This window comes from Lepus europaeus, chromosome 4 (assembly GCF_033115175.1).
Source record: "Lepus europaeus isolate LE1 chromosome 4, mLepTim1.pri, whole genome shotgun sequence".
NCBI lineage: Eukaryota > Metazoa > Chordata > Mammalia > Lagomorpha > Leporidae > Lepus > Lepus europaeus.
Genome location: NC_084830.1, coordinates 134,456,193 through 134,472,062, shown reverse-complemented (window position 1 = coordinate 134,472,062; position 15,870 = coordinate 134,456,193). Strand labels below are relative to the sequence as shown.

The window sequence follows — 15,870 nt, the reverse complement described above, 5'->3', positions numbered from 1 at the left end:
TTGTGGGAAAATACAGAATATTCACCAATCCAGTCAATCAAACTCTAATCCATAAAGACAGCATCTATTTTAATGGTTAACTCTTAGAGAGTGGTCAGTATATTCCAGTCACTGCACGAATCATTTTCATAAAAAATGTAAATAGATATCATTATCAATTATGTTTTACTACAAGGAAATTTAATTCAGAGAGTTCAAATAACATCTCCTCACATAGCTCATAAATTGTAGACTCACAAGCCAACATGAGCTGTGGTCCACTTAATTTGAAAGCTTAGGCTCCTAAGGTCCCTTATGCAACTGGATTTCTGAATTTCCCAGATGCTAACTCAAATATTTCATTTTACAGATGAAAGATTACAATCAGTTGAACTATTTCAGTTCTATCACTATGTTGGCGCAGATCACAGCAAGAAACAGAATAATCAAGCTGGGTAATTTGCAGGGAATTTAATAAAGGATTTTTCACAAATATACATTTTGAAAGAACTCAAAAACCCATCAAGTGAGGCCAAATGGAATTTACTCCACATCAGGATAAAATGAAAACTAAGACTGAACGACAATGACATGACATAGTTTAAAGAACACAGTTTGTGAAGAGGAAATTAAGGGCAAAGAGACATGTCTCTTTGATGTATCTAGCATCACATGTCATTATCACCCGACTGCATTTAAGGTTTGATAAATAAGTGGTCATGCAATTATTCTAGTTTAGCCACTTCCTAGCTGAGTGTTCTTGGACAAATCACTTACCCATGGAGGGCATTTGATTCTTCATCTTTAAGGCACTCGCTACCATCTTCATAGAATACCTTCAGGGATTAAATGAAATAGTGGATGTGGAAGTGTTCCATAAATTAAAACTTCCTCTATACATATGAGGCACTACAATTAAGTGTGAAATAAATGAAATGGGTGATCAGCATTCCCAATCATATTGTGAGACTAAAATAGTCTTATTCAAGGCTCTGAAATGAGAAGAACTGTAGCTCATCAGAGAAGTGATGCTTTTTATTTAAAACCTTGTTGATATTGCAGGCTTGCCACCCAGGACTGCTCATCACTGCCTCTGACATCTGGCAAATGTAAACTGAGCATCATTTTAAAATAAAACAAGATGACAAATTAAAATCCAGGCAGGTTCCTTTGCAAATACAACCCAATAATGTGACTGGTTCTTGTTTAAATGGTTTCATTTCATCCAACTATTCAATTCCCTCTTTCAGTATACACTATTTAACTGTTGCTACCTGGGGGGACCACATATTCATGGTAAAAATGAAATGCCAAAGTCACAAGCACTTTGATCTTTATTTAAATTTTTTTCTGAAATATTTAATCTTCCTTTATCCCTAATCATTAGGATGATGAAGAATTAGACTCATAGAGGGTAAGAAACTAGTCTAAGAGCTCATGGCTATACCTCACACAGTGATCAGTAATCTCATGTAAGTATTTAAATTCAGGCCGGTGCCGCAGCTCACTAGACTAATCCTCTGCCTGCAGCGCTGGCATTCCGGGTTCTAGTCCCGGTCGGGGCGCCGGATTCTGTCCCGGTTGCTCCTCTTCCAGTCCAGCTCTCTGCTGTGGCCCAGGAAGGCAGTGGAGGATGGCCCAAGTGCTTGGGCCCTGCACCCGCGTGGGAGACCAGGAGGAAGCACCTGGCTCCTAGCTTCAGATCGGCGCAGCGCACTGGCTGTAGCGGCCATTTGGAGGGTGAACCAACGGAAGGAAGACCTTTCCCTCTGTTTCTCTCTCTCACTGTCTAACTCTGCCTGTCAAAAAAAAAAAAAAAAAAAGAAATAAAGAAAGAAAAGAAAGTATTTAAATTCAAATTGAAGTTACTTCAAATTATATAAAATTAGTGATGAGTGGCTTCCTGGCTTTCTTTTGTTGTTGTTGTTAATTTGAGAGGCAGAGCCAGAGAACTCCTAAAGTCTAAATCATTGCCCAGATGCCCTCAACTGCTGGGGCTGGGCAAAGGCCAGAGTCAAGAGCCAGAGTACAATCCAGGTCTCCCATGAGAGGAGCAGAAACCCAATCGCTTGAGCAACCACCTGCTGCCTTCCAGGGTCCGCACTGGCAAGAAGCTGCAGTGAGAGCCAAACGCAGGATGCAAACTCGGGCACCTTGATTTGGGATACAGATATCTTGACTGCTACTAGATGTCCACTCTAGATGTTAGAGAAAGACATTTGTGCTTGAAGGCATGAAGCAGTGAGGCAGAAACACACTAAGTGAATTAGTTTAATTTTACATCACTCATACTACTGAGCAAAAATATTTGTTAAAAGAACACTGCAAAGGCAGGGAGGGTAGCAGATGGGTGAGCAACAGATGTGGAGAGGTAATTCACAAAGGATATGTAAATGATCAATAAATACATAAAACGAACTTCATAAACTGTGCGAGAAAGGACTGTGTTCTGTAAAGCATTCTTATCTCCAGAGTTTCCCACAGAGTTTGGCACACTGTGGACGCTCCACAGTTGTAGACAAGTTGAATAAACTTTCCTGGTATTCAAATGACTGTAAAATAAAAGCATAACTAGATTACATTATTCATCACACAGATAGCCAAACTGTTGATTTTGTTTTTCATGATAAAAACCTCAATCTGGCAGTATAAAGACTTCAGTAGCATTCTACTTTGAGAATTATTTGTGGGAGTATGCAGAGAGAAAAGACAATGCAGAGAGGAAAGTGGGAGATAAGAGAGAGAAACAAGAGAATGCAGACAGAGACCTTAAAATCATTTACTCCAACTTCGCCATTTGACAGCAGTGGCTTTCACTCACTCATTCAAGGTGGCACCAACCCCTGCCCTACAGTAAAACAGAGGGGTAGATACTGGGCAATTATTACAAGGTGACATGCTAGGAGTTAAGGAGAGGAATGGGGACCTAGCACCATTGCTGGCTCATAAATCCCCCCAAAGAAGCAATGCTTGAGCTGAGAACTGAAGGAGAAAGATGGGACTTCAGAAAAAGAAGAGGGCGCTAAGACTTTGCACTTATGAGAAGGCAGTGGTGGTACAAATCAAACCTTGGACATTTTATACAAAACAACCAACAGGAGGCTATGAACACTGGGGCAAAAAAAAAACCTAGAAAACATGAGGCCTAAACAACAACACTGCTGTAAGTCCCTTGACTTCTCTCCCGGCCTCACACATCCCAGGCTAGAGACGCCAGCAATGTGAAAGCAGCAGCAGGCACAGACAATTTAGGAAAAAATTGCGTTTATAGGAAAACTGGCCAATCCCAACTCATGCCAGCAAATCTGAGAGGGGGACCCAAACTTCCACCTTCACCAGGTGTAATGAAAGTCCCCCATCTTCCTGCTAGGAGGTTGTCAGACAAAACCCAGTAGGGAGCTGAGACTATCATCCCTCCAGCCACTACATGTGACCCCCTCCCCAGTGCAGACCACACGTGCAGCCTGAATTTCTACACTCAGCCCATTATCTGCCCACTGAGGTAATGACAGAGGAGGCCAAATTGACAGTCAGGGTTTTTGCCAACCCTATCCTGTCAGTGGAGGTCAGGTAGGAAGCAATAATGAGACAACTTATCCCACTGGGGAAATATCACTGTGGCCTAATGGAAAAACAGAAGCCCTACTCCCACCAAAAGGTAACAAGGAGCGCTCCCTCCTGCAGACATCAACAGAGGCCAAGTGGGGAACCTTTGCCCTCACTGTAGCAAGGCAGCACCCGCCTCTTCCCCTGCTGGAGTATGTCACGGTCAGTCAGCTAAAATGGAGCATTTAAAGGACAGCCAAAACACAGTTTCCAGAATTTTCAAATTTCAATTGAAAATCACTCATATAAAAAACCAGAAAGATCTCAATCAGAAAAAAAATACAGTCAATAAAAGCTAAAACTCAAAATGACAGAGATGTCAAAACTGAATGTGGTTCTTCTCCCTCTGAAACACATGCTGGAGTTTAATCCTCATCGTGAGATATTAAGAGGCTAGCAATAAAATCCGACTATGGTGTTTGGAGGTAGGACATTGGGAAGTGATTAGGATTAAATAAAGGTCATTAGGATTGAGCCTAATTAGGCAGAGGGAGAGGGGGTGGGGAGGACAGAGAGGATCTACACATATGCACTCCCTGTCAATGGCCACATGACGCACCAGCACCACTTCAGGACTCTACCAGCAAGAAGGTCCTCATCAAACGTGGCCCTTCAATTCTGAACCATCATGAGCCAAAATAAATCTCTTTTCTTTATACCTTATCCAGTCTTTGGTACCGTGCTACTGACAATAGAAAGCAGACTGAGACAAGCGGCTGTCATAAAACACTTTGAAAAGCAACTACAAATGTGCATGAAACCAATGAAAAAGCAGAAGATCTGAGCAGGTAGACAGAATACTTTTTAAAAAATTAAATGTAATTTTCCAAACCGAAAAAATACAATAAAATTAAAACTTCAAGGAACAGGTTCAACAGGAGAATGGAGGAGATAGAGGAAAGAATTGGTCAAATGGAAGACATAACAATACAAATTACTCAATCCGAACACAGAGTGACAGAGACTGAAGAAAAAAACAGAGCTCCAATATTCACAATAGCTAAGATATGGAGTCAACCCGGATGCCTGTCACTTGAAGACTGCATAAAGAATTATGCGGTATGTACACCATGGAACACTAAACAGCAGTTAAAAAAAAAATTCTGTCATTTGCAACAAAATGGATGCAACTGGAAACCGTTATACTTAGTAAAATATGCTAGTCCCAAAAAGACAAATACCCTATGTTCTCCCTGATTTGTGCTAACTAATAGAGTACCTAAAAGGTAATCTAGAGAAATGATATTGACACTTTGAGATACTATGACTTTGAATACCCTTTGTCACAACTGTTGAGAAACATTTTTTTTCTTCATACTATTTGCTGAACTCTATATTTAGTGTAGGTTTAATGTTATGTGAATAAAGTTAATTGAAAATACAGCCATATAAAAAATAAGAATGGGAACAAGAGAGGGAAGAGGAAAAAGGGTGGGAGTGTGGGTGGCAGGGGGTAGAGTGGGAAGAATCACTATGCTCCTAACTTTGTATTTATGAAATGCATGAAGTTTGTATACCTTAAATAAAAAGTTTCTGGGGGGGGGGGGAAGAAAAAATAGAGGTTCAAGTCCTGTGGGAGTATAACAAAAGTTCTAGCATATATATCAATAGAATGTAAAGAGGAGAGAAAAAGAGTGAGGCTGGGAAAAAAAAAAAAAAACTCAAAGAAACAATAACTAAAACTTTCCCAAAGTTAGCAAAAGATATAAATTTACAGATTCAAGGAGATGATTGAACCCCAAATAAGATAAAACCAAAGGAATATATACCAAAATACATCACAGTCAAACTTCAAGATAATTGAAAAAGGAAAAAAAACTTTGAAAACAGAGAGAAACATCACCTTAGCAAGCACTTCATTAAATTCATGGAAAGACAGAATTAAAAGATAAGCTTGTTTTGGTGCAACAAAGTTTAAATCCATGAGGTTTTCTAATAGATATTTTCAATGAACTGTTTGAAGACATCCTTACATGAAAGGATTTCAAAAATTTTTTCATCATAATAAACTTATCTTTTACCTACATTTCCCATGAACTCTTTGAAGTACTTTGATTTAAGGGGAAAAAGTAGATTTTTTTCATCAGAAACAATAGAGGTTACAGAAAATGGCACAGTATCTTGAAATGCTGAAGGAAAAGAACTGTAAATCCCAAATCTTAAATATCCAGTAAAAGCATGCTACAGGAATTAAGAAAAAAAGCAAGACAATTTCAGATAATGAAGAATTCAAAAAATTAGTCACCATCAAATCTACACTAATGGAATAGCCAAAGTATATTCTCTACATAGAAAAATAATAATGATAAAAGAAATCTTAGAACATCAGAAAGGAAGAACAAGATAAAAGAAATACTGGTAAATAAAATACAATTGACTTTCTCATCTTGAGTCTTCTAAATTATATCTGACAGTTGAAGCAAGCTAAATAACACTGTCTGATATGGTACTAAAAACATGTAGAGAAATATTTAAATTAACTAATTATAAACAGGAAAAGTAGAAATGTAAAGGGAGGTAAGATTTCTACATTTCACTGGAAGCAGTGAAATGGCCACATCAGTAGACTATGATATACTATCTATATAGCAGTAGACTATGATATACTATCTATATAAAATGAAATATTTGGAGCAATCATCTTAAAAAATTATACAAAGGAATTCACTCAAGAGACACTATATAGAGGGCCAGCACTATGATGTAGCAAGCTAAGACCCCACCTGCAGCACTGGCATCCCGTATGGGTGCCTGTCCAGGTCCCAGCTGCTCCACTTCCGATCCAGCTCCCTGCTGATGGCCTGGGAAAGCAGAGGGGGTTGGTCCAGGTATTGGGCCCCTGCACCCACGTGGCAGCTGCTCCACTTCTGACCCAGCTCCCTGCTGATGGCCTGGGAAAGCAGGGGGGGTTGGTCCAGGTATTGGGCCCCTGCACCCACGTGGGAGACCCAGAGGAAGCTCCTGGCTTCAGATCAGCCCAGCTTCAGCACTGCAGCCACTTGCAGACTGAGCCAACAGAGGGAAGAACTCTCTTTCTGTCTCTCCCTCTTTCTGTAACTCAGCCTCTCAAATAAATAAATGAATCTTTTTTAAAAAAATTATTAAACAAAGTAAAGGATTTATATAAGATATATCATGCAAACATTAATAACAAGAAAGAAGTGGCAATATAAACATTAGTTAAAGTAGACTTCAGTGCAAAGAAAATTACTGATGAAACAGAGGGACATTTTATAATAAAAACATGGGAGCCAGTACTGTGGCGCAGCAAGTTAATGCCCTGGCCTAAAGCGCCAGCATCCCATATGGGCGCCGGTTCGAGACCCGGCTGCTCCACTTCCAATCGCGCTCTCTGCTATAGCCTGGGAAAGCAGTAGAAGATGGCCCAAGTCCTTGGGCCCCTGCACCCGCGTAAGCTACAGACTCCTGGCTTTAGATCAGCATAGCTCTGTCCATTGCAGCAAGTTGGGGAGTGAACAACTGGATGGAAGACCCTTCTTTCTCTCTCTCTCTCTCTCTCTCTCTCTCTCTCTCTCTCTCTTTAACCATGCCTTTCAAATAAATAAGATAAATCTTTAAAAAATAAAAGTAGAAATGCTAACTACCCTGATTTGATCATTACACACTATGCAGGTATTGAAGTATCACACTGAACCCCAGAAAAAATACAATGAAAACACATTAATATGTCCCCCCCAAAAAAAATCCAAACCAAAATGGTCTCATTGGGAAATTATACTAAATGTTTGAAATTATACTAAATGTTTATATCAGCTCTACATAATTGCTTCCAGAGATTGCTGTGCCAGGCCCTGCTCCAACCATTTTTACCTGTCATAACTCATTCACCCTTTCAACACACCAATAAAGTATGCACCATAATTATTGTCCCTCATATGAGGAAAGCTAAATCCAGGGAGCTTAAGTAACAGAGCTAGAACCTAGCCCAGCCAGGGTTCCTACCCAGAACTGAAGAATATAAATAAAACCAATCTAGGTTCTGGCTCCTGAGCCCTCACTGTGAGCACTACACTATCCATCCTCTCAGCAATACAGAGCTTGGTGAATAGCCAACGCTCAACAAACAAATCAGGTGCTAACATTTCTTGCCTTTTAATCTCAACCTATTATGAATTTATTTTTTAGTTTTTATTAACATAAAAATAGATCTTATGCATTCCATACATAGTTCCAAGAAGACAATCACACTTCCCTCACTCCCTTGCTCCCCGGCCCCAATCTCCGTCCCTTTCTCCCCTCTTTTCATCAGTTTTTATTAAAGCTTTATTTATTTGAAAGCCAGAGTTAGAGAGAGAGTGAGACAGAGAGATCACCAAGCCACTGGTTCACTCTCCAAATAGCTGCCATGGTCAGGGCTGGACCAGATCAAAGCCAGGCCCAGGAGGTTCTTCCAGGTCTCACAAGTGGGTGTGGGGGCTAAGCCCTTGGCTCATACTCTGCCTTAGCAAGGAGCTGGATCTGAAGTGGGGCAGCAAGGACATGGACCTGCACCCATATGGGATGCTAGCATTGCAGGTGTCAGCTTTACCACAACCCTGGCCCCAGTCTTCATCAGTTTTTGCAAAGCCATAATTGTAACCCACTCTATATTCACAAGATTAATTCACCACTAATCACAATAATCAACAAGTAAAAAGTAGGAAGACCATATTTCCACAGGAGTATAAATAAGGGCTAACGAACAACAATCATATCCTAAAGTTATCCTATTTTTGTGTTCTATATTAACTGCTACATATCAGAGAAAAACATACTTGTCTTTTTGAAACTGGCTTATTTCACTAAGCATAATGGTTTCCAGTTGTACCCATTTTGTTGCAAAAGACAAGATTTCATTCTTTATGACTGAGAGGTGTGTATGTACCACATTTTCTTAATCCACGCATCAGTTGATGGATATCTGGGTCAATTCCATATCTTAGTTATTATGAATTGAGCTGCAATAAATATGTTGGTACAGATAACCCTTTCTTGTGCTGATTTCATTTCACTTGGTAAATTCCCAAGAGTGGGATGGCTGGGTCATATGGGAGATCTATTTTCATTCTCAGGAATCTCCATACTGTCTTCCATAATGGTTGTACTTGTTTACATTTCCACCAACAGTAGATTAGGGAAACTTTTCCCCCACATCACTGAAAACATTTATTGCATTTTATCGCTTTTGGATGATAACCTATTCTAACTGGGGTAAGGTGATACCTCATTGTGCTTTAGATTTGCATTTCCCTGATGGCTAGTGATAATGAGCATTTTTAAATATGTCTTTTGGAGATTCATATTTAATCCTTTGGAAACTCTGTTCTTTTCCTCTGACCTTTTTTTAAGTGAATTGTTTGTTTTGTTGTTGTGAGTTTTTGAGCTATTTATAGATCTTGGATATTGATCCTTTGTCAGTTGCATAATTTGCAAATATTTCTCCCATTCTCTTGGTTGCCTCTTCACTTTGCTGAGTGCTTCCTTTGCAGTGCAGAGCTTCTTAGCTTGATGCAGTCCCTTTTGTCTATCATTGTCTTTACAGTCTGTGCTTCTGGGATCTTTTTCAAAAAGTCTTTGCCTAAAAACCATATGATCGTCTCAACAGAAGCAGAGAAGCAGACGAAACACTTGATAAAATACAACATCCTTTCATGATTAAAACCTTAAGCAAATTGGGTATAGAAGGACATTCCTCAACACAATACATGACAAACCACTTTCAGCATCACAACGAATAGGGAACAGTTGGAGGCATTTCTACTAAGAGACAGAACCAGAAAGGATGCCCACTTTCACCACTGCTATTCAATATAGTTCTGGAAGTTTTAGTCAGAGCCATGAGACAAGAAAAAGAAATCAAAGGAATACAAATTGGAAAGGAGAAACTCAAATTATTCCTGTTCGCAGATAACATGATTCTACATATAGGGGAACCAAAAGACTCCACTAAGAGACTATTAGAACTCATAACAGAGTTTGGTAAAGTTGCAGGATATAAAATCAAAACAGAAAAATCAATAGCCCTTGTATAGACAGACAATGCCACAACTGAGAAGGAACCTGTAAGATCATTCCCATTCACAAGAGCTACAGGGGGAAAAAAAAGTAAATACTTTGGAAAAAATTTGACCAAGAAGGTGAAAGATGTCTACAATGAAAATTACAAAAGATTAAAGAAAAAAATAGAAGACACAAAAAATGGAAAAATCGTCCATGTTAATGGATTGGAAAAATCAGTATCATAAAAATGTCCATACTGCCAAAAGTAATTTACAGATTCATTGTGACCCCAATCAAAATATCAAGGATATTCTTCTCAGATCTAGAAAAAATGACACTCAAATTCATATAGAAACACAAGAGACCCCAGACAACTAAGGCAATTTTAAACAACAAAAGCAAAGCCAGAGGTAACACAACGCCAGATTTCAAGACATACTGCATGGCAGTCATAATCAAAATAGCCTAGCATTGGCACAAAAATAGACATGCAGCTCAATGGAACAGAATAGAAACCCCAGAAATTAATACACATATTTACAACCAACTAATCTTTGACAAACAAGATTAAATCAATCTGTGGGGGCCAACACCTGGCTCACTTGGCTAATCCTCCACCAGAGGCACCGGCATCCCATTTGGGCACCGGGTCCTAGTCCCAGCTGCTCCTCTTCCAGTCCAGCTCTCTGCTGTGGCCAGGGAAGGCAGTGGAGGATGGCCCAAGTGCTTGGGCACCTGCACCCGTGTGGGAGACCAGGAGGAAGCACCTGGCTCCTGGCTTCAGATCAGCACAGTGCCGGCCATAGCGACCATTTGGGGAATGAACCAGTGGATGGAAAATCAATGAATCAATCAATCAATCTCTCTATCTCTCTCTCTCTCTCACTAGTGGATGGAAAATCTCTGTCTCTCTACAATTCTGTATTTCAATAAATAAATTAATCTTTAAAAAGTGAACCCCAAATGGATAAATCTATGACCTGATACCATCAAATTACTGTAGGAAAACATCAGAGAAACTCAAATTTATTTTTGAATTTCACTTTCATGAAAAGATATTCAATCAGACTAGGATATACAACAAAGAGGTTGGGATACTACCAAATTTGCCAGTATTAATATAAATATGCATCTTTAATACAAAAGAAAGGCACTCCTGCTGGCATCTCCATACGACTCCCAACTAGATGACAGTTTAAATAAATATATCTGAGAACATAAACCAGAAAACAGGTTTGTTATTGGAAATGGTAAAAGCTTCACTATAGTAGAACCAGTCACACCACTATAATTACAAGAACAAAAAGCAAAGCATGGCTTGGTTAAATTTTTCTCTTGTATTTGTTATTTTACCCCTTTGAGACTAATTATACCTCTTCCTATTGGTTTTAACAAGCACTCTGGATTAAACACTACACTAACTGGTCAGAGACAGCAGCACTACATAAGTATATCTGAACTGCCTCCATTCAGCACTATATTGACAAATACTATCTCCTAAGAAAATAAAAACATCACAGCCAAAATACACTGCACACACACACATAAGAAAAATAATTTATTAATCAATGTTCAATAAATGCTCTTGATATTCATATACTTTCTTCTCAGCAGCTTCAACAACTAAGAGATCAACATTATGTCAGTATTCAAAATAATCCTTGATGAGATCAATGACAGGGCTTACCCAAGTTTACTGCATATCTGCCCCATTTTATATCACAAGATATTAAACCACAATGGCATGCCGCAGAACATCAGGAGGACTCCAGTGCCATGGAAATGTAGGGAGTTCTTATAATAGGGGATGCTCTCAGTCTGGGATTCACTGATGCTTCCTGGGAGAGACACCAGCCTTGTGTACAGAACAGGGATCTGGAACATCTGGGGATGCACTGATGGCAAGCACTGGTATTCACGAAACTGGATGCAATTGCTCTGGTGTGCTCCTGAGGTTAAACCTAATGCAACACTCGCTATGTGCTAGGAAGTATTCCACACTCTTTCAATGCCCCTAAAATTTCTGTTAAATCTTATTTTTCAGAGTCCAGAGTGCTCACCATTACACCATGGAACCAACTCGTATTAAATCTTATTTTTCATCATGAATTCATCCAATTTTATATTCTACAAAGTTATTTATTTTCATATAAAAATGCTTTTGCCACAAAGCTTTGGGAAAAATGAATGCTCCAGGAGCCTCCAGAGCCCCTCACAGAGATGACCACACGTGTCCAAACGAACAAGCAGCCTGTTTGGGGAACTGAAGGCCACACAGGTAAGAGGAAAAATAACCAAATAAATGTCTGACTGACGCTCTGCTCTTTCCCAATTTATCTCTGCAGAACCCTTGCCCAAAAACATGTTTTTTCTAAAAAGAAATGGTTCTCACAGCACTTGACAGAACAATTAACACCCAAGGAAACAAGTTACAGTGCTAGCTTCTGACTTCACACATACAAAAGAATACTTTCCAGGCTGGAGTAGCTCCAGCAGTAAGCCAACGCACACTGTTTAATCCTACGTAAGACTGTAATTAAAATTGTGGACATCTACTGCCTCAGATGTGGACCCTAGTCTTCCAAAGGTTTTAGATCCAACCATCAAGAAACAGCAGCAGAGCTGCAGTGACATTCTGCTGTATCTAACAACATGGTCAGGAGAAAGATCTGCACTGGATGTGTTAACCTCCCAAGTATATCCTCCAGTTCTCTCAACATCATTTTTGACAGAAATTGTAAGCCAATAAAGTTTCCTCGTAGTCACTGTCATCTATTCTTTCTGGCTATCTGTTGTAAACCTCCTGTCCTGGGGACCTAGGATTTTTTTTTTTTTTTTTTTTTTGACTGATTGACAAGAACAACTTCAGTTTCCATGACACTAATGATTTCATTCTTAAACAAACACAAACACACAGGGGACTTTTGTCCAGGAAATAATTTCCCCCAAACCTCTTAGAAAAAAACAATAAAACCAGCAACATGGTAATTTTAAAGTCTGAGCAATTGATGGACTTTTGAATTTGGGGAGACACCTCAACTCCAAATGGGAAAACAAAAACATACACTTAACAGCATTTTCTCCTTTGTCATCAGATCTGAAAGTTCTTCCTGGCACCAACACAAAGAAGTAATGATTCCATCAGCAACCTAACAGATGGCAGGCATGGAATGGCTCTAACCTTCTCCAAAAACGCTGGAGAATAGCTCTGTGGAGCTTAATTTAACAGGATGGTGGTTGCTGTTTTCTCTCTGCCACCTCTTGTGCAGCACGCTTGTCCATAGCTCCAAGAGCTACATCTTGCCGGCGCCGCGGCTCACTAGGCTAATCCTCCACCTTGCGGCGCCGGCACACCGGGTTCTAGTCCCGGTCGGGGCACTGGATTCTGTCCCGGTTGCCCCTCTTCCAGGCCAGCTCTCTGCTGTGGCCAGGGAGTGCAGTGGAGGATGGCCCAGGTGCTTGGGCCCTGCACCCCATGGGAGACCAGGAGAAGCACCTGGCTCCTGCCATCGGATCAGCGCGGTGCGCTGGCCGCAGCGCGCCAGCCGCGGCGGCCATTGGAGGGTGAACCAACGGCAAAGGAAGACCTTTCTCTGTCTCTCTCTCTCTCTCTCACTGTCCACTCTGCCTCTCAAAAAAAAAAAAAAAAAAGAGCTACATCTTAAGGTCTGGCCGTGCCGTCAGTCAGGTTAACCCTTCAAGACAACCAACTGCTTGGAGTTACTATGTGATCCTGGTTCTCTGTGGGATTCTGTTCCAACAAATGCAACTCAGACCTTCTGATCATTAAAAAATGGGCTGCATGTGGGGAATTTTTAGTACTTCTTTTCTTCTATTAGTATTTAAAAGACACTGTAACTTTTTTTCATGGATAGTAAATTAGATTTCTCTGAAGAATTAGAAAGCAGAAGTATCCTATCTCAAACTTTGTACTCTAGCTAACTTCTTTTTTTTTTTTTTTTTTTTTAAGATTTGTTTATTTATCTGAAAGTCAAAGTTACACAGAGAGAGGAGAGGCAGAGAGAGAGAAAGAGGTCTTCCATCTGCTGGTTCACTCCCCGACTGGCTGCAACAGCTAGAGCTGCACCAATCTGAAGCCAGGAGCCAGGTGCCTCTTCCAGTTCTCCCACATGGGTGCAGGGGCCCAAGGACTTGGGCCATCCTCCACTGCTTTCCCAGGCCACAGCAGAGAGCCGAATCGAAAGTGGAACAACCAGGTCTCAAACCAGCGCCCATATGAGATGCCAGCGCTTTAGGCCAAGGCGTTAATCCACGGAGCCTAAGCGCCAGCCCCTCTAGCTAACTGCTAACTTCTTTTTTTTTTTTTTTTTTTTTTTGACAGGCAGAGTGGACAGTGAGAGAGAGAGAGAAAGGTCTTCCTTTACCGTTGGTTCACCCTCCAATGGCCACTGCGGCTGGCGCGCTGCGGCCGGCGCACCACGCTGATCCGAAGCCAGGAGCCAGGTGCTTCTCCTGGTCTCCCATGCGGGTGCAGGGCCCAAGCACTTGGGCCATCCTCCACTGCACTCCCGGGCCACAGCAGAGAGCTGGACTGGAAGAGGGGCAACTGGGACAGAATCCGGCGCCCTGACCGGGACTAGAACCCGGTGTGCCAGCACCACAGGTGGAGGATTAACCTATTGAGCCGCGGAGCCAGCCTCTAGCTAACTTCTTAACAGTCACCACTTATGGGAGAACATTACAAGAGGACTTCAAAGTATGTGGAAAATGAGTATTATGAAAAAAACAAAACTGTGCACGGATTTCAAAATTTTTGCACCAAAATAAACATCTTTTAATTACATTCTTGCACATTTTTTTAAAGTGATCTCATACTTCTAAAGTTGGTAGGAATTGCTGTCATTGCCACAGGATCACCAAGGGAGCTTTATGCCATTCTGATGGAGGGCTACAACCCAGACCAATAAACTAGAAAGAATCTCTTGGTGGGAGGGGGAGAGGGTGTAAACAGGCATCAGCATTTTTTTCAAACTTCCCAGATTATCACTTCTCGGCCTTTTGGCTAAGATCAAGTGTAGTATCAAACTTCCCAGATGACTCCAGTGGGCAGAAAAGATGTAGAAGAAACGTTGCACTTTAAGTGTTAAATACTCTATTTTAAATTTATGTAAGTTTAAGTTAATGTCTTTTGCAGGTCCCTGAAGCACTGGGCTTGCCACTCGTAGGACTCTCCCTCACCACCCACCTCTCCAAGGCTTGTGTGATGGTTCGTTCTGGAGTTTCTAAGACTTGGCCAACACTGGTTAGCAAGTCCCTCACCTCCAGGGACATCAGGGAAACACTGTGCTGCAGTCTTGAAGTCAAAGATGTCTTCAGTCCAGGCTGTAAAAGTCTGAACACTCAAGGTAAAAAAACATTTGTGCCTGAACATACTGTACCCTGCTATCAGTGTGCACTGCAAAGTTCCCACCTGGTTCAGATGAGGTGGACTATGCAGGTCAGCTCCACCGTTCTATACAGAACACCGAGCCTAGAGACAAGCCATTTTCTGACTAAGGGTATGCTACAGCCCTCACTAACTTGAAAGTAATCATACATTTATATAAGTGTGCTGGTGGGCTTTGAGGCCAAAAATTCTTTTTTTTTTTTTTTTTTTTTTTTTTTTGTTACTCATCCCTCCTCTGTGTATCCTATGTCGACTTACTTTCTGCGTCCTTTAAGTAAGTTACCATCATTTAATTTACCCAAGAGGCAACCATGTCTGGTTTTCCCATTGATCAGTGACCACTACTGACAACTGTCAGTATAATGGTGGCTGAAGCCTTTTATTGAACCACTAGACCAAACCAAAGAAAAGACAAATCTTGCCTTTCTCTTGCACATAGAAGTATTCAGTAAACACCGGCTGAACAAGGACTCTATTCCATAGGTAAGGTCACTACAACACTCTTGTTCTAGGCAAAAAGAAAAAACAATAAAGCATTAATAGGGCTTAAGCAAGGTATTTTGGTAACATGGCACACACACACACTTAAACAGATTCAAGTAAAAAGGGACAAATAAAGAGATAAAAGTAAATCTCCTGGAAACAAAGTGCTGAAGCATCGCTGAGTCTCACAGGTCAACAAGAAGTTACCCTCTCTCTTCTTTTCTCTTTGGAGGAAAAGCATCGTGCTTTTATGTGCCCGTGCTGTGCTTCCTTTTATTTCCATTCTGCTCCCCCTGGTCCCTAGATCCATTAGCACAAGACCCACACACGTCACTCAAAAAGGGTGGCCTCTGCTAATTTCTGGGAGAAACCCAAATGGCTTACCTTGGTTGAAG

The 15,870-nt window shown here is 40.8% G+C and overlaps 1 pseudogene; it reads left to right on the top strand.

Moving 5' to 3' along the window:
• Positions 1-14,588: 14,588 nt before the first annotated feature.
• Positions 14,589-14,821, top strand: LOC133759006 (U2 spliceosomal RNA; annotated as a pseudogene).
• Positions 14,822-15,870: the final 1,049 nt, after the last annotated feature.